Below are 6,738 nucleotides of genomic sequence, written 5' to 3'. Positions count from 1 at the left end.
GCAAAAGTCAGTGTAAAGCTCTCTTCTCTGTCTGGTATGTCTAACCATACATCGAATGCAAATATTGCAACCAATTTGAATTGCCATTGTTCTGGACTCACTAGCCTCATCTTCATGTGAAAACACAAAAAGAGTATCACATGTGTGAGAGGCTAGTGAGTCCAGAACAATGGCAACTCAAATTTGTCGCCATATTTGCATGCGGTGTAAAGGCTGAGGCTAAATTGACTACAACACAAACTTTGGAATTCTGGCCCTATCTACAAATACTAGTGAGAAAAATCTCAACTGTTAAAAAGTCATCAACAAGTGTAAATAAAGTATCATATATTTGATCTGCAGATTAATTAATGACAATGAGAATGATCATCGCAGTTTCAACACCACCAAAGCAGTATCTTCAGAGTCTCGTAACTTACATTTTATCATGATGGTAACAGTAGCAGGCAATCCCTAAATTATGTACGAAAACAGTCTAGTATTTACAACAACTGAATGCAGGATATTTAATACGATATCTATATTTTTTCTATTATACAAATAATGGCATGGCATGTCAATCACTATCACTTTGCTCCTGTTATGGGGAAATCCCACAAAACAGTTTTTATGGACAGTCTCAGAAAATCCTCAATAGATGTTCTCACAACTCAAGGATTTTCCTTTTTAAGATAATTCCTCAGTGCCGAGTGAATTTCAACTAATTAAATTTAGCTGTATCAAAATTATTATGCTGTTAACTTTGCTCTTCACTTCATGCTTCTAGGTGACACTATTTATAGGATGAGCTCTAAAAACCAACACAATTACGATTTTCGAAAATTTAACTCCCATTTCCTTAAATCAACTCCCATTTTCACAAAAACAATCTCTAATTTAGTGTAAAACTGGACGTCCCTTTAAAACTTCCCTAGTAAGCAGCTCTTCATAGCATAAAACTATGGCCACAGTGCTGTGAAATGAGGAGTGCAATCTTGCTTAACCCTCTACACCCTGACATCAGTGTACATATTCTCCAAACTGTTCTTGATACATTTCCTAAGGTGCTGACAAGGAGAATTTCTTTAACAATCAAGAGCTTTAGTTGGTGATCATTTCCTTTACTCTCTCAACCGTAATGTGTGACTTGGGGGTGATATTGTAAGGAGAAATTAAATAGATACTAGTCATTCTTGGAGGTTAACTAATCTGTATAACCAGCTTGTTTCAAAACAGTTTACATGTCCTTAACACAAGACTTTGTCAGCAACAGCTTTATTTCTCAAACCAGGTGAAAAACCAGTTATAGTCCAGCTCAAATAATTACAGTCAGGCACAAAAAAAGGCCATTGTCCAACTCAACGTAGAAAACAAAAAGTGAAGTCAGTCCAGGTGAAATACTAAAAGACAAAAGTACACTGTAAATATAAAATCAGCACTCCATCAGTTTAGAAAGTACAGCATAAGAATAACCACACTGAATCATTTAAACTTTGCTTTCATTCCATATTTTAGGCTTGAGTTTTTAAGCGACCAACTTTTAAGTGCATCAGATTTTTTTGTTAATTATAAAATATGTTCCAATGCTGTGATTTGTGTTGTTTTTGTCTTCATGCAGGCCATATTACATTCCATTGACACTAAGCTCTGTAAAACCAGAACAAGTCAAAATACTAGAAAATGAAATAATAATGGAACAATAAATCCCTCACTAAACTCCTGTGAGTAACCAGGACAGAATTTTTCCTCACAACATCAAGCAGACAAGTGATGAGAATAAGGAAAATTATAATTCAATGAATACTTTTGCTTGCCCAAAGATATACCCCAAGTGATATTCCCCAATTTTCAAACCATATGTCCAACACTGAAAAACCTGTGCTTAAAATTTAATTCAAGATGAGAAACGTTTAATTTTTACAGAAGTTGGAACATGGCTTTTTTTTGTAACTTCACAAAATCTTATTAGAGGACACTGAAAGGTGAACATCCCATGCCATAAACAGTAAGCTGTTTGTGTAAACATTTTCGCAAGCATTGAAAAATATCTGAAGGATACTAAACACAATAGCCTCAATTTGCTGGGAAAATATGCTCACATATTTGTCCTTGGACATTATCTGTTTCTTGAAGCTCACAGTTTTCCCTGACCTTCATTCTCACAAAACCTTCTCACATATCAGAACAGATCATGTCCACAGATACTTTTGCCCCAAATGGAGGCTTTTGCTTATATATGAATTAGGGGATTATTTGTTGATCCAATACCAAAATTCTCCAAATTCACATTATAAGAATTGTATAGCAGACAGTAAGGAGAATTACTAATAAGATCTTGGGTTAAACAATCAAATGAGATGTATGAACCATAGACAACTTTCATAAATGGCTCCCGTATAATTATTCTTTTGTTTAAATTTAAATTAGCCCTACTGGCCTCGCTTGAGATAATGTATTCTTTTGAATTTTGTACTGGAGAACAAGGCCAGTAGGGCTAATTTATTTTTAAACAAAAGAATATTAATCCCGCAACCATTTATGAAAGTGGTCTATACCAATAGCTCAATGACGTTTACTTACATATTTTACTCCTAACCTTAATGGCACCCAGAGCCCAAAGAGAATGGTTTTCCATGAGCTTGCATGCACAGAGCCACAAGGTCATGTGATAATAAGACTTATCAGGTAGAAATTGTTTTCTTCATCCAACACCAAATCCTTCTGACTAATTTACAAGGAAATGTGAAGCAACTAGAGAAGAGAATTTACAATCAGTTTAGGCAAGTTAAGATTCAAGGTTCATTTATTTCACACTATTTACATAAAAATAACATAGATAGAAAAGTTTAATTGAAACAAATGATTACAGAATAAGATAAAGTACAGATTATAAAAAATGTGTGTGGTGGTCAAAGTAGTGAAGGCTTTCTAGTTGGCCACCAACTACTTTTAGATAAACAAAGACATGCACTGACCTTTCTTGGTATATAGCAAAAAATGTGGAAAGTGTTTGTAGAGCCTAGGATTGATATGCAAGAGAGCATTGTGTGTATAATTCTGTATATAATTCTGTAGATAATTTAAGGTATGTTAAAGATATACTGAACCAAGCAAGAAATCTATACAGGACAAGATTAATAAGAGAAAAACAGACACACATACAGACAGACAAACAAACAACAGTGACAACAATGAACGTAAGCAGAAACAGAGACAAAAGAGAGGAAAAGAACAACACATCATCAGCAACAACAGCAGCAGCAGTGGCAAGAAAGACCGAAATATAAGCAGACAATTATTATTATTATTAACTCTGTTATTAACATAGTTCTTTACATATGGATAGTTGCATACTATATATTTGATCCCTAGACAGATCATATATTACTTGATTGACAAGAGATTAAGTGGGCCATATCAAGTTTCTTAAAACTGTTAAATGTTTTTATTTTTTTCAATGCCAAGGGGACAGTTTTCTATATAACAGAAGCAGAGTACTTAAAAGTAAATTTGCCTAGGTTAGATCTGACTTGTGGTCGGTGGAAATGAAGCTTGGCGGATTCTTTGGTGCTATAGGAGTGGACAGGTGTTATAGGTATTAAAAAGTATGGAAAATTGCTGGAACAGTTGTTGGATTGTTATATAATTAAGATAAGAGTAAATAAGTGCATAATACAGTTGTCTTAGCATCTTTAAATTTAGGTAATTCCACAGTTGGTGGAAGATTCCAAGGTTTTTACTCAGTTTGCTTTGTACATGTGCCATTTGAGTTTTCCAATTCAAATGCTCATCTAAATAAATTCCTAAATATTTGATACTAGCTTTGCAATCAATGTTTGAAATATTAATATTGTGTATAGTTGGTTTCTGTGGAGATGTTAATAGACAGTTTATTGAGGTTACAGTTAGTTAATGATTGCACCAATAAGCTTCCATGTTTCTTTCAGATTTTCTTGTACAGCTGAAAATATTTGTTATAATATTTATCTTTGGCTTTGGCCTTTATTTTGCTAAGAGGATTGAAGTATTGTTTGTACTCTTTTATCTTCCTTGAGTTCTTGCTGAGTAGATGTGATTTATACATCTTTTGTTTCAATTCAATTTATTTTAAAAGCCCTTGTGTTAACCAAGGTTTGTTGAATTGTTTCATTTTAGAATTGGTTACTTTTTTTCAAGGTCATGCTTATTGACAATATATTTCACTTTGTTTATACATGCATTAGTTATCTCATGAAGATCAGTGAAGGTGGAATATAAACCTGACCAGCTAATTTGGCTGAGGTCAGCTAAATATTGCTCTTTGCAAAAACTACTGTAATCTCTATAATATGTTATCTGCTTGTTTTTAGAGGTGGTTTTTATGCAATAACTTACTATAAAAATTAAAAAGAGGGAGGAAACTTTTCTTAAAGGCACCCCTTTGCCAGCAAACACTTTGTTTCATATGCAAGATGGAACAATTTTGATGCCACCAAGTCTGATTTGAACATCAGTCTTTTGCCTTTTATAATTATAACTATTACATAGTTTTAATGATGACTCTTTGCTTAAAGCATATTGCTACCTTATCATAACTGATCATGTACTGAGTGTACTTGTATACATTTACATTCTAATTGTGCCACACTTTGACTTCAGCATAATGCATGTTTGCTTCCCTGAGCAGCAAATGAAAACTTGAGTAATTTGTTGTTGGGTTTTGGTTCTCAGACCATGAAAATTTTGACGCTTTCATGATGATGTTTTGCAAAGGACAACTAAGAAGTGTGAAAAGTTTTCTAACACAAGTGCTGAGCTATTGTTCTGTCCAGTAGGTTTCTTTTTGCCACATCCTCATTGTCACTGCCACAGTGGTTTGTTACGGTCCCTATCATAGTTACACCAAACTCTAGATAACTTACTTTTTTCCTGATGCTACCTCCACATGCCCAGCTGACCTAAAAAAAGGGAACTTGTTGTTGATCATGTTTACTTTTAGTCCTTCACAAATTAATATATAAAGTAAAACCCCGATAATACATATGTGTTTGCAATATTTAGACAAGCTGGCCTAGTTCAGCTCAAAGCTGGTTTAAATGGGGGCCTATATATAAACAATGCCATGGCCAGATCACAACACCAGGAGCTACGTTCCCTACTCTTTGCATTGTGTGCAGGTTTTTTAAAAATAGAAACTAATGAATGACAAATATGAAATGTTAACTTCTAACCAACTAAGCAGCTGAGCATTACTGAGGAACATTGTCCCAAAGCTGTGACAGTGCAAAGCAAGTGCAGCAAGGTCCATGCAAAAACAACTGAGGGTCAGTATCCCCCAGTGCAGCTCCAGCAAGCAAGTGAAGTGTTTTATTATATGGCAACTTGTTTATTTTTAGTTTGTCTGCTTTTGCAACCGAAAATACAGTGTACATGGCTTATGACCTTTACAATGGAAACAGTCTGCATGACAAAACACAGACCCAGTAACAACCAATCAGAATGCTTCGATTTACTTAAGGCCCATCATTCCATATAGAAAGGCAAAATGTGCATCCTATAGACATAAACACAGGATACCCAGCTCTCTTTGCTACTCACTGCAAGCTTTTCCTTAACTTAGGTTGAGGCCCTAGCTCAAGTCAGATCATCACAAGGAAAATAATGATAATCGTTACACTTACTTTTCTCCCTTACTCCTACAAGATCTGCAGCAGGATCATTTCACCTGCAAAAAGAACAATATTTTTGATCAGTTATCCTTCCATAATTTGAAGGAAATAATCGAGGAAATAGCTAATCTAAACTTTTGTTTGCAGTCTTAAAGCACCATTTTTGGAAAATTGAAAAGCAGCTCGTTAAGATACAAGCAAAGAAGTGAACCTTAGAACTTTCCCTGCAGACTGTCCTGTGCATGTCATGTCTCTTCGATTAAATCTCGTTTTAGCTTTGAAGTAGTCCCATTTAAAGCTCTACAGGGCTCTACTGTTGCAATATTCCGCAATAAATTAGAGACGCGCCAAATTCAGAATTCAAGATTTCCGTAAGGATCTTCGTTTTCCTAGTGTGTGTCATGAACAGAACGAATTTATTAATGGATCGTCGTTTTGGTAATGGGTCTTCGTTTTGGCAGTGGGTCTTCGTTTTGGTAGGGGGTCTTCGTTTTGGTAGGGGGTCTTCGTTTTAGTCACTACCGTGTTTTCAGACACCTAAACATGTATGTAAATTATAGTTGACCTACATTCAATTCACTAGGCTTCCTAAGGACAAAAAAATCTGTTTCCAACGAACATACCAAATTCTGTACAGAAGAAGAAAACATTAAACATAATACAAGAACTTCTATGTCTGCTCGTTCTGGCTTCGATTTGTTATTAATTACTGGTGCCAACTGGCAAAACTCCTGGTCACCTTAAGTTATCATTTCCAATAGCAACAAATACAATAAGAAAATAATTTTTGCGGTCAAATACACATGGTTCTCACCATGGAAATCATAAAAGTAGCCCTTACGGACATCTTGAGTCTTCAATCATCGAAGGAAACGATTCCTAGCCTTGTCGTGGAAGATTTCCCGTATGAATCAAATGATCCATACATGCATTTCCCTCCTGTTTTCCATTGTCTTGCTCTTCTTGTTCATTTTCGTCCCTTGATCTGACGTTACTTTAGTCATAAGGCTTCTCTGCCTCGGACGAAGAAAAAAACTCACCGACCCGGCAGACCCGCCATTTTGAAAATTGTCCTCAGCGGTCTTCAAAAATTCGTATATGTGTCACGTAA

The 6,738-nt window shown here is 35.2% G+C and overlaps 1 protein-coding gene across 11 annotated transcripts in view; it reads right to left on the bottom strand.

The window, feature by feature from the left end:
- Window positions 1-310: 310 nt before the first annotated feature.
- Window positions 311-6,738, bottom strand: part of LOC111343351 (nucleotide-binding oligomerization domain-containing protein 1-like) — a 52,864-nt gene continuing 46,436 nt past the window's right edge. For 2 of the 11 annotated variants that reach the window (XM_088731089.1, XM_088731083.1), the window contains 4 exons: window positions 4,881-4,916; window positions 2,955-2,998; window positions 2,576-2,730; window positions 311-1,379 (listed from right to left, as the gene is read on the bottom strand). The gene's annotated coding sequence lies outside the window, so the exon portion shown is untranslated. Of the gene's footprint in view, window positions 1,380-2,559; window positions 2,731-2,954; window positions 2,999-4,880; window positions 4,917-5,639; window positions 5,684-6,196; window positions 6,257-6,441; window positions 6,718-6,738 lie in introns of those variants that run through there. The other 9 variants (XM_088731090.1, XM_088731084.1, XR_015990942.1 and 6 more) reach the window with 8 other exon arrangements.

The sequence above is a fragment of the Stylophora pistillata genome, chromosome 8 (genome assembly GCF_964205215.1).
Source record: "Stylophora pistillata chromosome 8, jaStyPist1.2, whole genome shotgun sequence".
Classification (NCBI taxonomy): Eukaryota; Metazoa; Cnidaria; class Anthozoa; order Scleractinia; family Pocilloporidae; genus Stylophora; species Stylophora pistillata.
The sequence above is the reverse complement of the archived record's forward strand: the minus strand, read 5'-3'. Positions and strand labels throughout refer to the sequence as shown.